The sequence below is a fragment of the Mauremys reevesii genome, linkage group 4 (assembly GCF_016161935.1).
Source record: "Mauremys reevesii isolate NIE-2019 linkage group 4, ASM1616193v1, whole genome shotgun sequence".
NCBI classification, from domain to species: domain Eukaryota; kingdom Metazoa; phylum Chordata; order Testudines; family Geoemydidae; genus Mauremys; species Mauremys reevesii.
In genome coordinates, this window is record NC_052626.1 from 132,181,767 (window position 1) to 132,204,803 (window position 23,037).

Sequence of the window (23,037 nt, forward strand, 5' to 3'; positions counted from 1 at the left end):
ACACGCTGCCTGCCCTCCTCCCAGGCTGTGGGGTGGTACCAATCAGGCACATATGCTTCAGACGAAGCACAGTGTGAATGAATATGCAGGGGAGAGTGGGATACGGTGGTCAGAAAGACAGGGCTAAAACCTGCTTGGAGCAGACCTCTGAATCACAGCCAGGTGCAGCAATGAACTGCCTGCACTCAGACTTGGTGTTGAAGCAGAGGAGAGAACAGCAACCCTCGAGAAATCCACTTGAAATCACAGAGCTAGGCCATGCCACATGCATGAGGACTGGAGAAAAAACTCCCTCCTGCAGCCAGTTACCTGGCCATGAAGAGGATGATTTAGTGGGGGATTGGTCCTGCTTTGAGCAGGGGGTTGGACTAGATGACCTCCTGAGGTCCCTTCCAAGCCTGATATCCTATGATTCTATGATTGTGTTAGATCCAAGTGACATAACCAAGAGAGTGGGGCAGACCATACACCCCGGCTCCCCAGACTCCAATGGCTTTCTATGGATGCCTTCTTAAAATAGTTTATGTAGCAATTTCCCTCTGCTGCCGAGTCAAAAGCAAATGCAGAGCCGGGTTAGTAAGATCAGTGTCACAGTGACTGCCTTTCGGTGGGAGGCGGGAGCCCTGTACATGCACATGTGTGTGGGCAACAACAGAGGATAAAGGGAACTGAAAAGTCACATAAAAAACTGTTCTAACGCCATCTGTGTATTCTGGTTGCCTCAGCATCTCTCCTGGTCACCCTCCAGACCACAGCTAAAGCAGTGCTTAGTATTTATCTGCAGATGCCCTGCACAGGCCCAGCAGCATGGGACAAAACTGGGGGGACTGATTCAAAGCCCACTGCACACAGTGGAAAAAACTCCCAGCGGCTTCAGTGGCCTTCAGCTCAGGCCCGGTGAGATCTCACAAAAAGAATCAAGAGAGGACACGCTCCTGAAAGAAGCAGGGGGGAGGATCAACCCAGTCACACCTGCCCTCACAGCAGGAATGTATGGCCCCATCTCCTGTTTCACTACGGTGCTCTGGGGTAGAGCTCGTTGGGAGTTTTTTGACAAAACGTTTTTCATCCGAAAATGCCGATTCATCACAACCGAAACTTTTCACGGGAAAGGGTCAGTTCTGGTGAATTTTTTGACCTGAAAATGTCCAAGTGTTCCAATACAGAATTATTTAGTTAAAAAAGGGATTGTTTTGAGCAAGTCCCGTGGCCTGTGTTCTACAGGGAATCAGACGAGATGATCACACCAGTCCCTCCGGGCCCTGGAATCTATGAACAGAATGAAAAAATCCAGGCTTCTGGTTCCAAACAACTTTTTGTTTTGAAATTTAAGGTAATTATAACATCCAAGAGGACTAAATAAAAAGTTATCAAATGAAATGAAATATTTCAAAATTACGGAAACATTTCTACTGGCCCAAACTGAAGGATTTGGGGTTTTTTCCAGATTTTCAGTTCATAAACATTTTCAAGATTTTGACTTGAAGTCCTGATTTGAGAAAGGACAATTTTTTGATATCTCAGAAATTTTCACAGGATTAGCAAACCATTTCCTGTTGCCTGTACTCTCTGGTGGCATTTCCAAAGCACAGACAGCAGAATGAGGTATTTGAGGGCTGCTTTCAAAAGCTAACCATGAATAGGTGAAATTCACCCCTGCACGGAGGGCCAGAGTGAGGCCTAAGTACCAGGAAAGTGTTCAGCATAGTGGTGCTTCAGTCCTGTGCAGGCAAAGCCCTCTGCATAGGGGTAGATCTGATCTTTTAAAAGAAGGTGGCTCTAGACAGGTAACCGTTAGACATAGGAACTAGCTCCTCCACCACTAACTCCCCTGCCATGGAAAGCCAATGCCTAAGAGATTCAAGCAAGTTTTGCACTGCTGCAGGGATGGACTAGAAAATCCAATGGGTCTTTTTCCACCTCTCATTTCCATTTGTTCTCTCCAGGTCTCAGCTCTGCTGAAAAAGCCTGTCATTTGCCTTGCTCATTCTTTGCCAGTTAGGTAAGCATCCATCTGCATTTCCATTAGAAACTCCCTCTCCTCCCAAAAATCTATTTAAAAAATTACATAGGTCCGAAATTTGGCTGGTGAGGTCTCAGTCTAGGAGTGAAAGGAGCTGGAACCAAACTGCAAAGGAACAGAGAAGAACAATTTTTTCCTCCATAAAAAATAATACTAAAGGAATAGATTTCTGACTTTGAATTTCCTGGCATTTGTCAGGGTCACGTCAGATCTAGGAGAGCCTTTAAATCCACACTTTCTGTGCCCCCCTCTCAAAGAATTGCTTCCCAATGCTTGCATATTACCATGCAGGCCTGTGGCATGGCTGAAAAGGGATAGGTACTTAGGGTGACATTCACTCCTGTGCACTGAAATCAGTTGCAAGCCCTGAGGTTAAAGTTTAACCCCATTTCCTGTTTGGCATCCCAGCAGCTCAGAGCAAAAAGAGACCAAGCCCAACAACGTACTTTTAAATCTCATAGAAGCAGCACACGCACAGTGTTATTGAGATGCCCCATGGGAGTCTATTCCTAAACTTTCACTGACCAACAACTTTTGGGAAGTAAAGACAAAATAGCCCATGCTACTATCCAGCTCTTTACATAATCAAAGCATGTTGCAAATATTCATTAAGATGGTGTGGGAAAAAACCCAAACCTGTTAATGGGAGCAAGGCCCTGAGCCCACAAAGCATAGCAATGAGGAGTCAGATTGGGCTTCAGTAGAATTACTCGCATGCTTAAAGTTAAGTGCACGCCCAAGTGCTTTGGAAATTCAGCATTTTAGGACCCCAGTCTAAGGTCTCCAAATTTAGTGTTGCCAACTCTCACAATTTTCTCATGACTCCTGCAATAGTTGGTGTTTCTCTTAAATCCCCAGTGCCCGGAGTCATGTGATTTAGGTGAGAATCTCAGCTATCATTTAGGGGAAAAGGTAGCTCCTAGCCCTCCTGGGTGTAAGGAAGATCTTGAAAACATGAACCCTAAAGGCTCAAAGCCCAGAAGGCCAACAATAAGAGCTTAAAATGTATAATTTAAAACAAAACAACACACCACCTCATGATTTTTAAGCCAATCTCATGATTTTGGACCATCACGAGTTGGCAATAATGCAAGTCCTTGCTATTTAAAACACCAACCAGGGCTAGGCAGGTAGTGGCAAATACATTCTTTGTGTCCAGGAACTGGAGAAACTTTTTCATTTCACAACTGTGGTTTTATTTTGACAAAATTTGGGGTTTAAGTCCCATTTTTGTCTGGTGTGTATATACACAATTAGCATAATTGCACAATTCCTGCTAGCACTTCCCTGTGTAACCATGTCAGAGTGGCCAATGGCATTTTTAAAGAGACCCACAGGTAAATTTAACCCCTGGAAAGATACATGGTTAAACAGACAGGCTCAGGAAAAGGGAGAGGAATGGGAGATTTTAGTGTGGGGTTTCAAAATCCCATCTTTCAAGGCCTGGATATTGGTGATTTTCACCAAATTTTTTTTTCAAATACCAGAGCAGCCGTATCCACCCACAACCTTCCATGGATGAAAATAATCAACAGCAGCATTTAGTCTGAAAACAAACATATGGGATTTTAATTGAACAACAATAACAATAAAACCCTTCTGAAAAATTGTAAAACGTGATTATGTCGATTTGGGTTTTAAACATTTTGGATCAAATCCATTCCTGGTGTGAACTGGTGCAACTCCAGGGACATCAGTGGAGTTCTGTTCATTTGTAGCTAGGATGAATTTGGCCCTTCATGTTTAATATTCTTATTGCAATTCGAACGCAATTGCTCTGGGCCACCGGCGGGGCGTGGGGGGTGGGAATTATCATTGGAGCTTTAAACTAAGCTTGTCGGCACGCAAAAGTTGTACAGCTTTAACTACAATGGTATAGTTAAAGCAATACAACTCCCTGAGTGTGGACGCAATTTTACTGGCATAAAAATGCATATACCAGTATAACTTATTCTTGTACAGGAAGGAGAATGAGCTATGCTGGTATGAGGCATCTTTATAATAGTATAGCTGCATCCTTCCTACGGGTTGTACCGATAACTATTCCAGTTAAAAAACTAACTAACTAAATAAAAATCATCCTCGCTAATAGTTCTACCAGTACAAAATCTGTATAAAGAGCAGGTGTAATGCTCTTATTTATGTTATAAAAGGCAGTTGTTTACTAAGTACCAGCTGATCATGAAGAAAAACATGTTTACTGAGGTTTCAAAGCTACTGAACATGTATATTTATGAGAGGGTTGTTAAACTGGAATGAATTGGTGTCACTTACAATTCCCTGATTGAGTGCAATAGTAAATAACACATAACAAACACCCCACTCAGCACTGGGGCACCATCACGCTAGGACCAGTCAGTGCCCGGAAGAGCTTACAGCTAATTTCTCCAGTTATACAATGGGGATATTGATACTAACATGCTTTGAGCGCTATGGATGAAAAATGCTTGGTAAGCCGTAAGTATTATTATTTCATATACAATAACTGCAACACGCTAAGGGCTGGGCTGATAACTGTACCTGGTACCCTTCGGATGAAACGCACCTGCTGCCAGGCTAGAAAAATGAGGGCTTGATCCTCATCTCATTTGAGTCAATGGGGAAAAACAACCCGCCCTCTCACTGATTTTAATAGAGAAGGATCGAGTCCTAAGTGTTTTAAGGTTTTTTGCCCAAGGGAAGGGAAATTTCATTTCCAGCACCAGCCTCTGCTGAACACAACAACAGGCTGAGAGGCAAAAACCAATGGCACTGAAGGGAAAGTGGATGCCGCTGCCAAAGTGCAGTTAATGGGGACTTTTCCTTTCCAGCCCAAGGGATCCCCTAAAAATGAGAGAATACAAACTCAACCCTCCCATCTGGCCCATTACAGGCCTGCCAGGGAATGCACAGGGCAGGGATGGGTTTATTATTTACTGGCCTTTCTATTACAAGTGAACTTCCCCCAACAGGACTGCTACATAAATAGGACCCGATTAAATGTTCCAATGAAGTCTTTCCATTAACATCAACAAGCTTTGGATCCGGCCCATAACGTTGCCATGCTGGATCAGGTCCATGGTTCATGCAGTCCAGTATCTGCCTCTGGCAGTGCCCAGCATCAGCTGTTCATGAAACCTCTTCATGGAGCATTAGGGAATAGACTACCCAGATGGGAAGTTTCTTCCTGACCCCCCTCAGTTAGTGGTCAGTTTAGCCCTGAAGCATGAGGGTATATATATTTTTATCCTATCCAGTGCAACTGGGGAGGTTGCTATTATTGGTAGAAATGTCTAATCCAGGGAGCGGAGACCATACCGTGTGATTTAGGCAACGAACAGCGATTCAGAGATTGAAACCCATCGGCATGAACCATTCGTGGCCTCAAAATCAAGTGCTTAGATTTTCCAAAGAGCTCAGTCCCCAGCAGCCTGCATTGTTCCCGCTGTGCATGGGTCAGGGGGTGGGCAGATTCTCCATTGTTCTCAGCAGGAGCTGCTGGGGCTTTGAGCCCTTTTGAAAATCTGGCCCTAAGTCTGTTTGTAGATAATTAGCGAATGGAGCAAGGGGCTGGTGAATTGTCTAATGAACTGTTCACTGCTCATAGTTCACCCAGATCTACAACTGTGTTTAGCCACACAGCTCCGCGTCACAGAGGACCATCCAGACACCACCCCCATCCCCTTGCATGCAGATGGATTCCTCCTAACACACGATACTGTAAATTAACAGACAGATACCCTCAAGGGTTGACCAAGGTCATAGGCAGAGGGGCTTGGTGGGGAGGCAGTGAGGCAGACAGAACTATGCTGAAAATCTAAGGGGGGGGAGGGGGGACAGAGGCCCAGCCCCCTTTTCTCTTTGCTACACATGGCTGAACTGATTGCTTTGCACAGCTGGTGTGATGCACAAGGGGGCAGCCCTATGACTTGGAGCAGCAGGCCTTTCAGACACACAGAGGGGAAAGTTCACCACCACACACCCCACTCCTCTCTCTCTCACTCTCTCTCTCTCTCTCACACACACACACACTCGAACAGGAGCATTTCCTTTGTACATCTTGGGTGTCTCAAAAAAGTCGGTCCTCTCCTGTAAAAACAACAAAGAATCCTGTGGCACCTTATAGACTAACAGACGTTTTGCAGCATGAGCTTTCGTGGGTGAATACCCACTTCTTCGGATGCAAGCCTGCAAGGAGATTTACAGAGAAAGAATTTCATGCTGATTAAAGATCCCAGATCTGCAGCTCTGGGTACCAACATCCTCTAGATCAGTGGCTCTCAACCTTTCCAGACCTCTGTACCCCTTTCTGGAGTCTGATTTGTCTTGCGTGCCTCCAAGTTTCACCTCACATAAAAACTACTTGTGCTTACAAAATCAGACATAAAAATACAGAAGTGTCACAGCCACTAGTACTGAAAAATTGCTGACTTGCTCATTTTTACCATATAATTGCAAAATAAATCAACTGGGATATAAATATTGTACTTAGATTGCAGTGTTTAGTATACAGGGCAGTATAAACAAGTCATTGTCTGTATGAAATGTTCATTTGTACTGACTTCGCTAGTGCTTTTTATGTAGCCTGTTGTAAAACTAGGCAAATATCTAGATAAGTTGATGTACCCCCAGAAGACCTCTGCGTACCCCAGGGGTACACTTACCCCTGGTTGAGAATCACTGCTTAGCTATCCTCAGATACAGCACAGATGGCTGCAAGGCAAACTACCCCCACACCACCCTCTGCCAATACGCCTGCGCCTTGCACTGTGGGGGAAACTGACCAAGAGGGATGTGCCCTCTCCGCGGCCAGCAATCATGGCAGTGGCTTTGTTTCCATAATGTACTTATTAGAAATTCGGGGATGGGGCAGGGAGGGTTGTGAAGTTGGGAATTGGACCAACACCTGCCAAGCTCATTCCAGATGGTTCACTCCCCAGTTACCGATGGAAGTAATTTTGCTTGCCACCCATATGAGCCTTGATTCACCCCAGCGACCTACCAGTAAATGGCTCTAAATCCCCATCACCAAAGTCCAGAATCACCCCTTTTCTTTGGACCTACAGCCTGTTCAACATTCGCTTTGATTTCCCTCTCATGCCCCTTTTCGCTAGCAATCAGCCCAACCAGGAGCCACTTTTTCCCCTCATAGTTGCTGTCTGTGGTCAGAATGTGGTTGGATCGTAACAAAGCGTTAGGAGCTGTTATGCCACCAAAGATACTGCGTTCACTCTCTCTATATTAGGACTTTCTATTCCCTCCTACCTATAGTATCCAAGCGCATGGGGCCAGGTCAATGGCAGGTAGAATTTTAAAAGGACTGGAGAGACACTTTTGTTCTCTTTCAGGCCTTTATTTACAGCCTGCTAGCTGCACCTGCTGCATTAGTGATCCCATTGTATGCCATGGCATATCTGCCTTCCAGCAGGGATTACAGCGATGCTGCGGGAGGGGGAGGGGGGGGCACACATAGCTGCATCCCTGGAATGGCAGCAAAGCCAGAAGGGCAGAGGTGGGGTCACAACCCGAGTGCCATTATCCGGTTTACCAAGCAACCCAGCTCCTGGTCAGACAGTACAGAACCGGGGAGGATGAGTTTAACCCTGTCCAGAGAGATGAGCAACAGAGGGGGTGGGGGATAAGGATGGGTGTGAGCCATGCATCTGGTATAGAGCCATGCATCTGCCCACATTAAGGGTTAAACCAGCCCAAACGCGAACAGCCTGCTGTGTGCACGCTCCGCTCCCAGCAGCTGAGCACCACCTGCTCCACTCTGGGGAGGGACAAGGGAAGTCAAGCAGAAAATTGTGCAAAAGTCTGTGGGAATTCACAGCAGAGTGAACCCTCTAGCGAGTCCCCACCCCCCTGGCTCAGCCCTGGAGCAGATGCAGCACACACAGCGGATGCAGGGACAGGCTCTGGTGCAGGCACTGGGAGATGATCCTAATGTCGGCTTAGCTAGGAAGGGAGAGTCAATGCAGGCACATCTGCCTGGAGAGGGCCCCTGGATGCTTGCAGAGAGCTGTGCAACGTGGGCTTTCCCCTCCCCCCAGCTGCTTTTCAGAGGCAGATAGAAACGTTTGAAGCATCTGAGAAGGCGTCAGACAGCCAAGGTCAAGGAGGCAGAGCAGGCCCTGGAGCCAGGGAGATGCAGGCCATGCCTATAAAGGGGGGACAATTCACACCTGTTTATAATCAGACAGAGGGAGGAGCAAGCCTGAAAAAGGTGAAGACCCGTGCCTTTTCTGTCAGGCTCCAGCTTCCATCCATCCTACAACACCCACCTGAACTGCATCCACGCAGCCTCGTTCCCAACCAGCAGCTTGGAGCTGGCTGTGTTCTGCCTTGACTACTTCATCTATATGGGTCGTTCCCAGGCCACGCCTCTCACAGGCAGTATGGCCCAGTGGATAGAACACCAGGCTGGGAGACAGGAGAGCTACGTTCTAGTCCCAGCTTTGCCACTTGCTCACTGTGTAACCTTGGGCAAGTCACTTCACCTCTCGGTACCTAACCTGTGCCGTCATGTGTGTGCGGTGGGAATGCTTCCTTGGTCTGGCTCATCTATTTAGATTGTAAGCTGTTCAGAGCAGGGACTGCCTCTTACTGTGTGCATGTACAGCACCTTGCACAATGGGGCTCCAGTCTCTAGGGTCTCCTGTAACATGAATAACTGGAGAATGGCGTAGGAGCAGAGCAAGCTCCACCAGCCAGAGAACCCTGACATGGGATGGAGACCCAGATTTAGTGGTCGGGCTCTAAGCCAAAGAGCAGCTCCAAACTCCCTCCAAGGTGGAGGGTGGTTTGGATTCATGGCCATCTGTACCCAAAGTGAAGGACACAGCTAAACCTGCTGGGATTCGCTCCTTTAGCATAGGCAGTATTTCCCATGCCCTCCTGCTCCTGACCTGATTCAGCATTTCTGGGGATCAGGAATGCGAGATAACCTTAGGTTCACGTGGGACAGACACTAGTGCTAGGTGCTGCACAAACACATAGTAAGAAGCAGTCCCTGTCCCACAGCTTAAAATCAAACTAGAAAAGAAGGTAGAAAAGAAGGATAATTCTTCCAATTCTGCAAATGGGGAACTGAAGCATAGAAAGACTAACTGGCCAAAGTCACACAGGCAGAGCCAGGAACTGACCACAGATTTCCTGAGTCCTAGCCTGATGCCTTAAGCGTGGATCAAAGATGAAGCCCAGTGGGAAAAGCCACAGGACAGGGATAGCACCTTGAGAGGGGGGATCTGACTTGCACAGAGCAGCCTGCTACAGCCGGAGCAGCTCACAGACCTCCTGCTGGAACAGTCCCCTCAAGCAAGGAAATAAATAAATAAATAGCAGGAGCGTTCGAGGAAGAGCTGTATCCAGGCCCGCTGCTTAACATGAGTGTGGTTTAGCAGGGCAAGCACTCAGTGCCCAGGGGGCCTTTGCTTACATACTCCCTGCATTTCGGCAGCAACCGAGAGTGGGATACATGTATTGGTAACACAGAGAACAGTTGCACCAGTGGCTCAACAAGAGGCGTCCTGTGAGGGTGGGGTGGGAGGGAGAGAGACAGAGGGAGTCGGGTGGGGGGCAGGAGGGAGGGAGGAAATGAGGGCTTGATCCAAAACCCATGGAAGGCAAAAGAAAAATTCCCATTGATGGGCTTTGGGCCAGGCCCTGGATGGGGAGAGCAAAGAGAGGGAGTCTAAGGAACATCCAGGGTAAGGACTGATTGGCAATGCCCAGAGAATAACAACAGCGTCTGGAGGGCTTGGGGGTGGAGCTGCTCAAAAATTCTCCATCTGAATACTGGACAGAAAACAGCTTTTGCAACAAAAGGGAGAATTTCACCCTAAAAATTGTCCATTCTTGGGTTTTCACTGACATTTTTCAAGTTTGGAGTTTTTAAAAAAAAAAAAAAACCCAAATATAGAAACATTTCAACTTCTGGCAACCAACATTTTAAACAAAGAATACAAAACAGTTTTCAATGAAAACCCAAAAATGGGAGAGAAAAATGTCAGTGGAGAGGAGAGAATTTTCCTTTCTGTCCAGATTTTTGGCAGCAAAAAGAAATTCCGAGCAGCATTCCTCCCAGCAAATTGTACACTCCTGACCACCTCCTGGGGCCAGCTACACCCCAGAACATCTCAGTGGTAAGCCCCTGTTCAAAACTGGGTCAGAGATGGGCCTGCCTGCAGCTGGGGTTAAGTAGGATTGTTGCTAACGGGCTTCGCTGCGCAGAGCTATTTTTCTGAGACGAGCGCCGTTACACTGAAAACGCATTGGGTGGCTGTTGGTATGTACAACAGAACTTAGATTTTACAAACCCCAGTGACCAGCTGTACAAACCATTTTTCCCCAACTGGTGTGTGGGGCACAGTGCTCTGGCTCCAATTATTCTGACTATGTCCACTGGTCAGTGCATGGTTGTAGATTTCTAACGGCCCTGCCCAGCACAATCCCTCCCCAACCGTGAAACTAACAGGATCTGCAACAGGGCCACCTGCCTCATGCCAGTTTCTATCAGAGCTATTTAAACAGCACTGATCACTGCAGCTATCTAGGTGCTAATTGCCAGTGTGACAACATCTCTTCGCGGACTACAGGAAATGTTCTGAATCGATGAATGACGATGACATTTCAGAGGCTCACATGAATGAATCCAGCCTTAGCAGCCGTCCCCAGACCCAACTATGTCCCTGACACCTTTTCCCTCTGCCCTACACACTCTGGCCTACTTTTCAAAAGTGACCAGGGATTTTCAGGGCCCCATTTGTGACACCTTTCAACAGACCTGATTTGCAGAGGGCAAGTTCTCAGCACCTTGAAAATCAGGCTCCTTTAAATGGTCTCAGGTGGAGCATCCAAAATCACCAGCTGTCCTTTGGAAATCTTGGCGCATGGCTTTAGTTTCCCCTGCCATGAGCCAGAAGCCTTTGTGTGCTATCCGGCAAGGTGTAGAGCTCCCTCTGAAGCCAAGAGGCACTGTGGGTGCTGACATCGAGCAGGATCAGACCTTTCCGTTGGGAACAGCGCTATGCTAAAGCCATCCAGATATTCTCCTGCATTGCACTATATATGCACACTGACAGGAAGGCGCCCTCGAAATGGAGAGCAGTTTGCATCCAACCTGTAAGATTACGTGTTTCTTCCTCTTTAAGGCACTATGTTTCCTATTAATAGCGGTGCTGAGTCCAGTTCAGTCCAAGTCCCTCTGGAGCAGGCAGGCAGGCAGGATGTGGAGCTGCAGATGACACAGGCTCTTCAATCATTTCTCTACGCATTTCCACCCTCGGGAGGAAATCCTGCTGTGGGAAGGTGGGTGGCTGATGAGGCCAGGTCGGGAAACCCCTGAGCGATGGATAGATGGAGATGGGAGGCTTCCAGCACATCTGGATTGGACTCTGCATCACCCAGTGGCCTTGCAACTGAGCAGCTCCCTGTGATCAAAGCCAAACAAGCCTGAAGGCAGAGTGAGGGGGAATTGTAACTGGGCAGGTGGAGCAGGGTTTATGTTTATATACAGCCCCACGTTTGGCCACTTTTTAGATGGGCCCCAAGTCTCCCACCTCCTGCTGTGGTGAGGTTCCAGCACATGGTTTAGGTCAGTCTACTCAGGAGAGACCCTACTAAGTTTTAACTATGAGGTCTCTCCAATTTGTAGCACAGATGAGGGCTTATGCCACCGACCACTGTCACTAAGAGAAGATACAACTTCAGGGCCCCATCGCTTGAAGGCTGTCAGTCAAGACAAGATGCCTTTCTCAAAAAACATGCTCTAGCTCAATCACAAGGTATGGGCTGGATGCAGGAGTCACTGCGGGAGGTTCTCTGGCCCGGGTTATGCAGGAAGTCAGACTAGATGATCAGACTAGGCCTTCAAACCTAGGCATCTAAACAGAGGGCCATCTCACCTCCTGTTCGGTGGTGGAAGGGCTTCCTGAGAATGTTCGATGTTCTGCCCACCCACTCAGCCCCGGTAAGGGCTCAGTTCTGTGCTGCACAGGTGCAGAATGCTGCATAGATAGGTGCAAGGTACAATGCGCTGAGCAGGATGGGAAGCAAGGGGGAACCTAATCTTGCATTAGGGAGATGCTGCTGCATAGCTATCAGGTTACTGCAGCCTAGGAGAGAGGCCTAGGAGGGGACCATTCGCCAAGTGCCTCATTAGTGCGATGGGGATCAGACTAAGCCCATTTGCCCTCTGCACCTCCCTTCCCCCCAGTTTGACCCGGCACTCTTGCAAGGAAGGGAGCTAGTGCAACAGAGGAGCAATGACTTGCTAGGTCTAGAGCTTCACCTTAACTTATGTTGCCTCCACTCACATGGGGGTGCATCAGCCTCAGGAGCCTGGCGGCACATTGTGCAAACGTGGCAGGACAAGTCCTCAAAGGCGCCCAATCCGGCACAGGGCAAACCTGGCTAAAATCAGCAGAAACGGGGCATTCCCCTCCTTTCAGCGTTTTCTATACATCAGTGATCTCTCATCTCTGTCCTCAAGTGCGCTGGTGCTGCAATGCCACTTGGTGTCTGAAGGGCCACGATACGCAGGAACCTTCTGCAACACACCCACTTCCATTTCCTGTGCAAGGGTTTCAGTTTGGTTTGTAGCTCCACTGTATGTGTCAATTTATACAGCTGGGGAAGGACCCTTCCCTCGACCGGGGCCTCAGGCAAAGGGCACATACAGGGGGCAGTGGCTTAAAAGAGCTCCGGGCCAGATTCTCAAGTGATCTGCACTCCAAATCAGGCCGGGGTTTTCACAGCAGCTCAGCTGTGATTGTGACGTGTATGGACAGATTGTCAGAGGAGCTCAGCACATTGGCTGCTGGGTTCTGATACATCAATAGTCACCCTTACCCCTAACTTCCCTCAATACATCCGATCTGCGTGTGGCTATCTGCACAGATACACAAACCCCAACGGTATTTCCGCCCTCAGCAGTCTGGTATCCCTCTCAGAGCCCCTCTGGATTTTGATAGAGCCGAGTCCTTGAATGTTCAGGAGGTGCTTATGACAGAAAGGCTATTAGCCGTTGAACTGTAAGCAGCTCCCAAGCAGTTGCATTAGCTATCTGGGATACACCCCCCTCCAAAAGCATGTTTACATAGCTGATCCAGCACCAGGCTGTAACAGATGCCATTTAAGAACAGGCATCAAGGACGAGCCAGAATAGCTCACCTGACACAAGCAGCAGCTGCAAACTGGGTGCACCTTGCAGGCCGGTTCCCTCCCCTACAAGGGGTTTGAAATCCTGGCAGCTCTAAGCAAGATGGGACTGACTCATGCCTGGACTCTGATGCACTTGCAGCTATTGACCCTGCCAGTACTAGGCCCGGGGGACAGCGTTTACTGTCTGCTGCTGGGAATGAGGATACTCAGACTCGGTGTTGTAAGATGGATGGAACCTGCAGCCTACAAGGGGAAGGCTGGTGCTTTATGCTTCTCAGGCCTGCTCATCCCTCTCTCCGAGTACAAATGGGAGTGAATTCTCTCCACTTTATAAACATAACCTCTATCTCCCTGGCTCCCCTCTGGAGCTCACTGTGCCTCCGTGCCTTTGAATGTCTGATCCTTTCCTACACACTTCTAGCAAGGACGATGTATCCTGCTTGCATTGGAAGTCACTATCTGGTGGATGCTCCTGGATCACCCCTGTAAGGTGAATCTACAGCTGCAGACTTTGTGCAGGTGAAGTTCTTTTTCCCCGCCTAGAGCATCCCTTATCCCTTGAAGAAAGAGGTAGCTGCAAAATCTCACCTGCACCCCCAGTAACACAAGCCCATTGCCAATGAAACTATTGTTTTATCCTCTCTGCCTGGGTTATAGAGTCACCTCACAGAGCAGTCTGCGACATCACACCGAGGAACTATCGCTGGGCAGCACTGAAAGTGCTGTAGAAGTTGGCCAGTACTCCTTCCTTCCCTCTCTGCCCTCTCCGCCTCTCTCCAAGTGTCCGCAAATACCATCGCCCCTCTGCAGCCCTGGGGAAAGGTTAGCACGGGGCCTGGGAAAGGGAATGACGAAGCTGGGTGGCACAGCTCGACCCAGACCGAACTAGTCACGGCAAGAGTGTGAGAAAAATCAGCAGAAGCCAAGTTTAAACCACTGTTACAGAGACAGTCCCTTCAGCTGTTCTCTGATCTCCGCCTTCAGGCACATTTCCTGCTTGTACAGCGCTAGTCAACCTCTCCCTGGCACATTCATTCCTGCAGCTGAAATCAGCTGGAGAATTCTCAACAATTAAATCATTCATGATTCTCTTAGGTTTGGTGGTGGCTGCGGGAGCAAGGACCCTGCACAATCCCCACCTGCCTTCAGACATCCCAGGCCTACGTCAGACCAAGCAACCTGGTCAAGGGCTGGACACACATTGTTACGCATCAGCAATGCTGCACCCAGTGCAGGCCAAAGGGAGCTGCTAGAAACCAGTAGTGGGGTCGTTCTCCTTTCATTTACACCAGTGACTCCATGGCTTTGATGCAGTTACACCCAATTGACATCAAGGGTAAATGAGAGGAAAATCAGCCTTACAGTCTGTAAGTGGGACCATCTCCTAACACTTTCAGGCCCACTCGTATAATAGTGTGGATTTTCATCTCAGTTTCAAACTGGTTAGGCTGATCAAGACTGGTGTAAGTGAGAGGAGAGCAGGCCTAGAGGGACTCTGTATTAGGTGTGCACACGCAGGGCCAGATGCACTGATGCTGACATAGGTAAATTACAGGGGGCTTCATCCCAAAGGAGGGCAGGACCCTACTACCCCCAGCCTCTGAGGGCTTCTGCCAGGGAGATCCTTAGCTCACAGCTAGTGCCCCATCGAACCCTGCCTATCCGACCAGGGGAGGCTGTTGATATGGCACATTGTATTAGCATATTCCATGTTCCCCGTAAGGAGGGTGAGGCTGCATGGCTAGCTACAGTTACAGCGCCCCCCCCCCCCCGCCCCAGCTACCCCAGGAACTCTGCACAACACCCTGGGAGTATCTGGCCCCGTACATGTATGGAGCTGATGGGAGCACACTTTACAATGACACACACACACAAATGGATCCTTACAGGTATTGGTGGGCCACAGAAGCACAAGGCCAAAAGATACTTTTAGGACCCAGAAGCACTGCTGATGTGCTGCCTGATCCCGCTTTGCCTTTTGTTTAACATTATCCATTCACAGTAAGGTGGCCAATGAATGTTCATCTGCCCAGTTATACTGGTGGGGCTAGAAAGCCTGGTTTACCAATCACATTTTTTCTCTCTCGAATAGCTACACTGCGGTTGACATTAAAAAGCAAGGCTGTATTTATCGGATCACACTGATGTCAGCTTGCTGTAGCATAGATCCTGCAAACAGTTCAGCACATGCTTACCTTTCTGTATGTGAATAGTCCCATTAAGCCCTGGTGCTTACCATTAAGCATATGCGTAAGAATTTGCAAGAGCAGGGCCTAGGATATTCCATTCCAAAAGCAGGAAAACATCACAGTTTATCATGACATGATCAATACTATGCCAAGTGCCTTCTTTTTTAAAACGCTATATCTAACACACACATGCATGCATGCTAAGAACAGGAGCCCTGTCGAGCAGCTCAAGGAATCTGATCTATGCCCCTTGTGGGTTTGAAGAAACACATATCTACACCCTGCTCCAACCCAGCAGAAATCTGGAGCAGCAGGGGGAGTTTGACATCATGGAATAGAACAGAAAATCTAGAGCTGGCTCTCTCTACCGCTAAGACTTTGCTGACTGGCAACTTTATAATTTGATGCGGATTGTTGTATTGTCTGGCTAATAAAAATAATGCAACTTTTTCAGGCTTACTGTACATTTAATGGTCAAGGCTCCAACATTTTGTTTTCATTCGAGTCGATTATTTAGTGCACTATCCAGCTTTCCCAAAATCCAGTTTTATTTTGCTATTATTGTTAGGGTTTACAGTTCGGGGGTGGGGGTGGGGGAAAGGCTGGGCTTGATTTTTTGGACTGTGCACAGGAAATGAATCACAATAATCCTGTATACGATCCAATTTAGCAGCAGAACTTTCTCTTAGTAGGTCAGGTATGATTTTTTTACAAGGAAAAAAGCAGGAGTGCCTCTTTCATTAGTGATTTCCCTATGCTGATCATCATTTTAACCAGGCTTACAGTAGGATCCATATACATTACAGATAAGCCAGTCTATACATAAAATACATAAATAAGTTCCTTATGTCTCCCTTAAATGTAATATACAAACATTCTTGTCGTGCAACACGGGACCGGAATGAAAATAAACACAGAAAAGAGTGTAGTTAACCAATGAGAGACTCCCATAAGGAGTCAAACTGTACAAGTTTCCTACTGGGGGCCGAATTCCCCTAGTGTTTGCACGTCACCTTTTTTTTTTTAATCACACACAGGAACAGAGCCCAAATCCTAAAACTCTTTCAAGGCCATAATGCACTTTCCCACTCCTTGGAGGCTTGTTTTATGCCTTGCAAATAGGAAAAAGAAAAATCTTAACAAAGGGGGGGGATTTTTTCTCAATCCTGCCATCTGGAAAAGTCACAGCAGAGGGGAAGGTGCTGCTGTTTGTGTAAGAGGTGCAGGATCTGCTCTGCTTTGTTGTGAAATGTATTTATTTTTTTGTGGCCCGGTCTCTCTTCTTTCTGCTGGGAACAAAAAGAGCCTTGAGAGAAGGCTGGAATGCAAAACAAATGTCTCCAAGGAGATCCTGGCTATTTACTCACATGTTAAATCCACAGAAAGACCCCGCTCCTCCAAAGGGAGAAGAGGGAGATTGAAATAAAAACTGACTTCACTTATTTGAACTAATCATCTCAGAACGCCCTGCAGCTAGGAAAGGAGGTTAAAATAAACCAGGGATTTGCCTTCCACCCCCACAAACATTCCCCTGCAGTTGGGATCCGTCAACACACCCCCCTCCTCCAGCAACCTGCTACCGACTTCTGGCTTTTGCAGCTACATATATCCAGGGCTGGGACTGGCGTGGAAGAACCTTTTCCTCCTCCCTGTATTGTTGCATCTTCAATGTTTCCATTTTAAAAAAACAAACGGGAAATTCCTCCCGCTGGTTAATCTCAGGCTCTGCGTAATCAATGTCAAACAGGTCCTAGTCAATTTCACGTCCCCCCGCCTGCCCCAGTTCCACTCCCGAAAGCAGCCGCGCGTCAGTTTCTTACCTGATATTTGCACTGCGATTTCCTGGGCTGTGAAGATATTGCAAGTGTATTTTTGTGTGCCTCCCTCTTACTCTTCCTCCCTCTGGGTCTTTCACACACACACACACACTCCTCTTCCTCCTGTGGATGGTTCTTCCAAAAATCCTCAGTGTGATCTTGTCCAAAATAAACGCTTGTGCATCTGTGGGACAGATAAAATCACAGGAGTAAATGCAGAAAAGCGTCCCTCCTCGGATGGTAGATGGCAGGAAGGGGTGAAGCCATCAGACTGCAAAATCCCCACCGAGCAAAGCGAACTAGGCACACACACACAGAGAGAAAGCGATGCAGCCAGGGGAAGACAATAGAGAAGAGGAGAAGAAAAGGGATGTGCCATCTCCTGGAGACCTCAGGCATTGCACCACTGAAAGCTTGCTTTGAAAGGGCCAGCCACAAGCACACTTATTGCTCTCTGAAGCAACCAAAGGCAAATCAGCTCCCTAAGCACAGTGCCTCCCTTCCTCTCTTTCCCACCCCCTTCTCCATGGTAATGGGGTTTTAGATTCACCACTGTGGGAGCAGAGCACTGGGATTACCCAAACTGCTCTGCAACTTTGTTTCCTGCTCTGAAGGCACCTGCCACAATATCAGGGTTAGCTGCATTTAAATTAAAGAGGTGAAAAATAAATCTGTCTCGCCAGAGACTTTACACCCATGCTTCCTAAAAACAAGCTTTCCCCTTTGCTCCTCTAGGAAATGCCTGTAAACATCTGCCCTCTTAGTGTTCTTGACCACCTGTACACCATGCACAGGGAAGACACTTCACTGAACAGACAGACGGGGTACTGCTGCCCCAAAGACCCTGCAGTGAGCGCTGTACAGACATACCCCTAACACCTATGTATTGGAGTGAATGGGATTTTGCCTGGGTGCACAAGTCCTACCTATGCAAGCCCATTGGGTTTGTGTTGGCAGATGCTTCAATAGGACTCTGCATAGGTTCAGAGCTCTACTTGTGGGGCTCTGGTTGCAGGGCCTACGTTACATCAAGAACAACAGAATGAGATGAGAACTGTAGGAGGGTCGGAAGAAGTGGCTGGAAAAGGGAGAGTGCAGAATAATTATGAAGTTCATTGGGAGCATTCACTTTGATGGTTGCAATTTAGTCTTTCCCTTATTTATTGACTAATTATTATTTATTACTTGTACTGCAGCAGCACCTAGGAACCCCAGATCTTGGACCGGGACTGCATTGTACTTGGCACTGGACAAACAGGGAACAAAAGGACAGGGCTTGCTCCAAAGAGCTAAAGTCCCAATCTCTAAATCAAGTCAATGTAGGATCTGTATTGCCAACCCCAGAGTTCAAAAACCATGAATCTGGTCTCAAAAATTATGAGATTAGTTTCCATTTTTTTTAAAGTTTTGGATTAATTTTATTTGTTTTCTTGTTTCTGAGCCCTTAGGGTGCACTGGGGTCATATCCATTAAACTTATTTTTTTATATATATAAAAGCTGAGATTCTCACATATTCACATGAATCCAGAAACTAGGGCTTTAAGAAAAACACCAAATATTGCGAGACTCATAACAAAATAGTGAGAGTTGGCAACCCTCTGGAGTGTTCTTTCTCTTGCATTCTGTACAGGTTCTTATATTGCCCACCTCACGGTAGTATCTGAACGCCTTCCATTATGTGACATGACTAAGAGCTCTCAGTTTGTTCTGTATTTCAGTAGCAGGGGCGGCTCTAGCAATTTTGCTGCCCCAAGCACGGCGGCACGCCGCGGGGGAGGGGGGGGGCGCTCTGGTGGTTGCCGGTCCCGCGGCTCCGGTGGACCTCCTGCAGACGTGCCTGCGGAGGATCCGCTGGTCCCGCGGCTCCGGTGGAGCATCCGCAGGCATGCCTGCGGGAGGTCCACCAGAGCCGCGGGACCAACGGATCCTCCGCAGGCACGCCTGCAGGAGGTCCACCAGAGCCACCTGCCGCCCTCCTGGCGACCGGCAGAGCGCCCCCCTGCGACATGCCGCCTCAAGCACGCGCTTGGCGCACTGGGGTCTGGAGCCGGCCCTGTTCAGCAGTAACCATGCACAGGATCCTGCCTTGTGACACAAATCTGTGCTTTTAGTGGGGTGCATGATATTGCAGCATGAACAACACATTCTGGGCTGCTGTCTCTCAGGAACAAACTATGTCCCTATATTTAACATGCACTTGTCCTTTGTTTCACTGATACACAGGTGACCATCCCAGAGATAGGATGGAAGTTCTGTCTTTTCCCCTGAGGCTTGGAGAATCCCAACATTTTTAGATTCCAAACTACCATGCTAATTTTCAAAGTGCTGCCCACTGATGAGGTGTTAGAGAATATAATAAATATTGGTAATTTCATATAATAAAAGTATTGTCCAGTTCTAACTGAATGGTAGTAGCCATGGGGCAAAACTGCCAACCCTCGTCTCAGCAGCAAGGCCAAGAACAGAATGGGCCACGGAGGCCCAATTTGCCATTCAGAGCTAGAGAGGGTCCCCAGGTTTGGGGATCCAAAAAGCACATGACAGAGAAGTGTGGAGAATAGCTGCCTGTGCTGGACATGCTGTGTGTATTACTAAGAGATGGGCCTTACTCCAGGGCTGTCAATCTGGGACCTTTCACCAGAAATTAATTTTAAAAATATACATTTCAAACCTCAGGATTTAAACTCACCCTATGAGCTCATAACAAATTGGACATTTATTCCACTGAGCTCACCACCAGGCCAGCTGAGGTTACTGTCACAAGCCCCTTTGATTTATGGTCTGGCTGGGGTCAGCACATCACCATCTGGTTATTCCAAATGCCTTGCTCCTCTTCCTCCAGTCTCCCAAGACACCTTCCCACACTCAGGTCATCGGCTGTGATGCCTCTGTACCTCCTTGTGTTTGATTTCTCTTCCCCACCCCACAGTTGCAATGGCCTGATTTTCAAAGGCACCCGCAGCTCCTATTGACTGCAGTGGACTTTGTGGTGGCTCAGTACTTTTAAAACTTGGGCCACTCTCCTAGTTAGGCTATAAAATTGTTGGAATCTGGGCTCAGATTTTCAAAAATGCTCAGCACTCAAACGTGGGACCAGATTCTCCAAAGACTACAGCTCCCGGTTGGGCAACTAAATAGGAAGATTCTGAAAAGGGCACAGTATTCTAAGCTGTTGTTCTCAGTGGGAGCTGCTGAGCCCTTTTGGAAATCTGTCCCCTTGTCTTTTTAAGCACTTGGTCAAACACCATGTTAAACCTACAGCACTCTGGGGATTAACAATAATTATGGATTCTTAACATAACAAAGAATCTTTCATGAACTAACCAGCCATGCAGCAGAGTTTTTCCTCACAAGGGAAATTTATAGACAGTTCTAAAAGGTGTGGGAGAAAACCAAATCGTAGAAGCCCACAGTGAACGTCAGAATTTTACACCCAGGACCTTGCACCCAACATTCAGGTTTGCACATCAAGTCTTTGCCTTAGTGACTTTTTAAATAAAAGGTGTTTACTTCCATTGCAGCTAATCATCCAAAAATGTGCTGGTAAAATCTGCCCCCCAATGGAGAAAGATAACCGTTGCATTGGAGGAAAGAAAGGCAAATGTTGGAAGAGTAGCACTTACTCTGTGCCTGACTTTAGCCCTCCCACTACACAGCACTGAAGCTGATTAATTATAGCATGGTACAGTTAAAGCTCCCTAGGTCAATATTGTCACTGCTGAGGCCAGAGATGCTGGAGACACCTGAACCATTAGAAATGGTCTAGTTACCCATCCCTTCCCCAGGGTGGTATGGTTTCCTGCAGCTTATTTCCTAGCACTTCATCCAGAATAGTTTGAAACATGCCAAATGATGAGGCTTCTACTCCTACCCTTGGGGAAATGATGCCTCTGGGTAACAGATCTCCTCTTTCACATATTCAGTCTAATTTTTCCTTTGCTTGATTCCATTCCTTCTGCCAGGCTTCTCATGATAGCCCTATTTGGCCTGGAGGACACCAGCCCAAAACAAAGGATAATTATTCTAGCTAATATTCCTGTCATCCACATACCATGTCCCCTTTTGTTAATTTCCTGATGCACAGCTCACCTCCCACCCGAGTCCTGGATTCCTGATCCTGGGAGCTTTGGAGAGGAAAGGAGTTGTATAAATATAAAGCATCAATTTAACCCCAATGATACTAAATGTCCATGACTCACTTGACTGGATTCCAGGCAAAGGCACCTGTCAAAGTTAGACTCGGGACTCACAGTTTGTCAGACCACTCTGTTTTATTAGCAAAGCGCTCTGCTGATTCACCCAGATAATGTGTGAGTGCCATGCAAGACACAAACTACCTTATTTATACAGCTAAAAGGGCGCGAACCTAACAACATAACATAACAAGCAGAATCTGATAAGTTTACCTGGGTTAGACATGCATATCTTATTTCCTTACTATTACTGATCTTCTGTTAATGTCCCACCATCAGCTTAAGTGAACCCATTGTTTCATACCTTAATGTTTCTCTTCCTGACAACTATATTTTAATATTCCTTATTTCTGCTTAAAGGGACATACAACATTTCTTTAATCCATTCTGATTTTTATAATATAATTCATTCTACTTTCACACACCTCACTGTGTTCCCTTGCACCTCATAATAGCCTTGTCTCCTAATCTGAGACACTCCAAATCCAATGGCATTCAAACTGGCCAGCTCCCCCTGCATTTACTGATGCTTCATGATTTAATCGCATGAAAAATAAACTCCCCTTGCTTAGCTGCCAGGCCCCATCCTTTCTCCTTAAATAGAACATATTGCTGGATTAGGAGGCAGATCTCCCATTTCATCCCAGGGAACCTCTCCCAGTCTGGGCTAAAGCTAGAGGAAACGTGGCTTGCCTCTGCCCATGTTATGCTTGTTCTGTGCCTAGTTTAAAAATATTGTTCAATATTGATTTATTCATATGTAAAGATGTGACTTAAATGTTGCAAGTCAAAGGATTCATCAGCATCTGTTTAGCGCACTGAAGATGGAAATCCCTATGTGTTATATTTTCATTGTTCTAAACATGGGAAGATTTTAGAGGGCCAGGGGCTATAAAAGCAATTTTCAAGGCTTTGTTACGAAGATATGTATCATCATCAGCTGTATATTGATGCCTTACAATTATATATTACTTGTCATCCCCAAGGCTCCCAGGATCAGGCACCAAGGACTGGGGTGGGTGGGGAGCAGTGCATCAGGAAATTAACAAAAGGGGACAGGTTATACAGATGACAAGAATGGCCAGCTATAAAAGTTAAAGCAGACAAAGACGTCTGATAGAGATTAAAAACCTCACGTTTTGGGGTTTAAACCGATCTTCATAAAGGATTAGGGAAGATCTTGTCCTGGGATTATCCTACATCAGCCACTGCAGGGTTTCTTACACCTTCTTCTAGGGCAGTTGGTGCTGGCTACTGTTGAAGATGGAAAACTGAGCTAGACAGCCCCTGAGCTGAGATGGTAATTCCTATGTGCCTAGTCCCACTTATTTTCAATGCAAGGCTGCCCAGAGGATTCAGGGGGCCTGGGGCAAAGCAATTTTGGGGCCCCTTCTATAAAAAAAAGTTGAAATACTGTAGAATAATATATTCTCATGGGGACCCCTGCGGGGCCGGGGCCTAGGGCAAATTGCCCCACTTGCCCCCCTGGCAGCCCTGTTTCAATGTGCATGAAAATGCAGACGAGGCTAGAATTGCCATAATAATATTAATCAATAGTAAGCATCCATTTTCATAGTCCTAGCACTGTGCAAATTTAGATCCCCATTATGCTGTCAGTTCCAGACAGAGTGGAATTCCTGGAAGGGCTGGTGCAAATGAAAACTAGAAAGCC

At 47.2% G+C, this 23,037-nt stretch overlaps 1 protein-coding gene across 1 annotated transcript in view; it reads right to left on the reverse strand.

Moving 5' to 3' along the window:
* The window catches only part of PIK3C2B (phosphatidylinositol-4-phosphate 3-kinase catalytic subunit type 2 beta), a 79,604-nt gene extending 62,103 nt beyond the window's left edge, over positions 1-17,501 (reverse strand). The window contains exon 1 of the mRNA XM_039535593.1: positions 17,175-17,501. The gene's annotated coding sequence lies outside the window, so the exon portion shown is untranslated. The remainder of the gene's footprint in view (positions 1-17,174) is intronic.
* Positions 17,502-23,037: the final 5,536 nt, after the last annotated feature.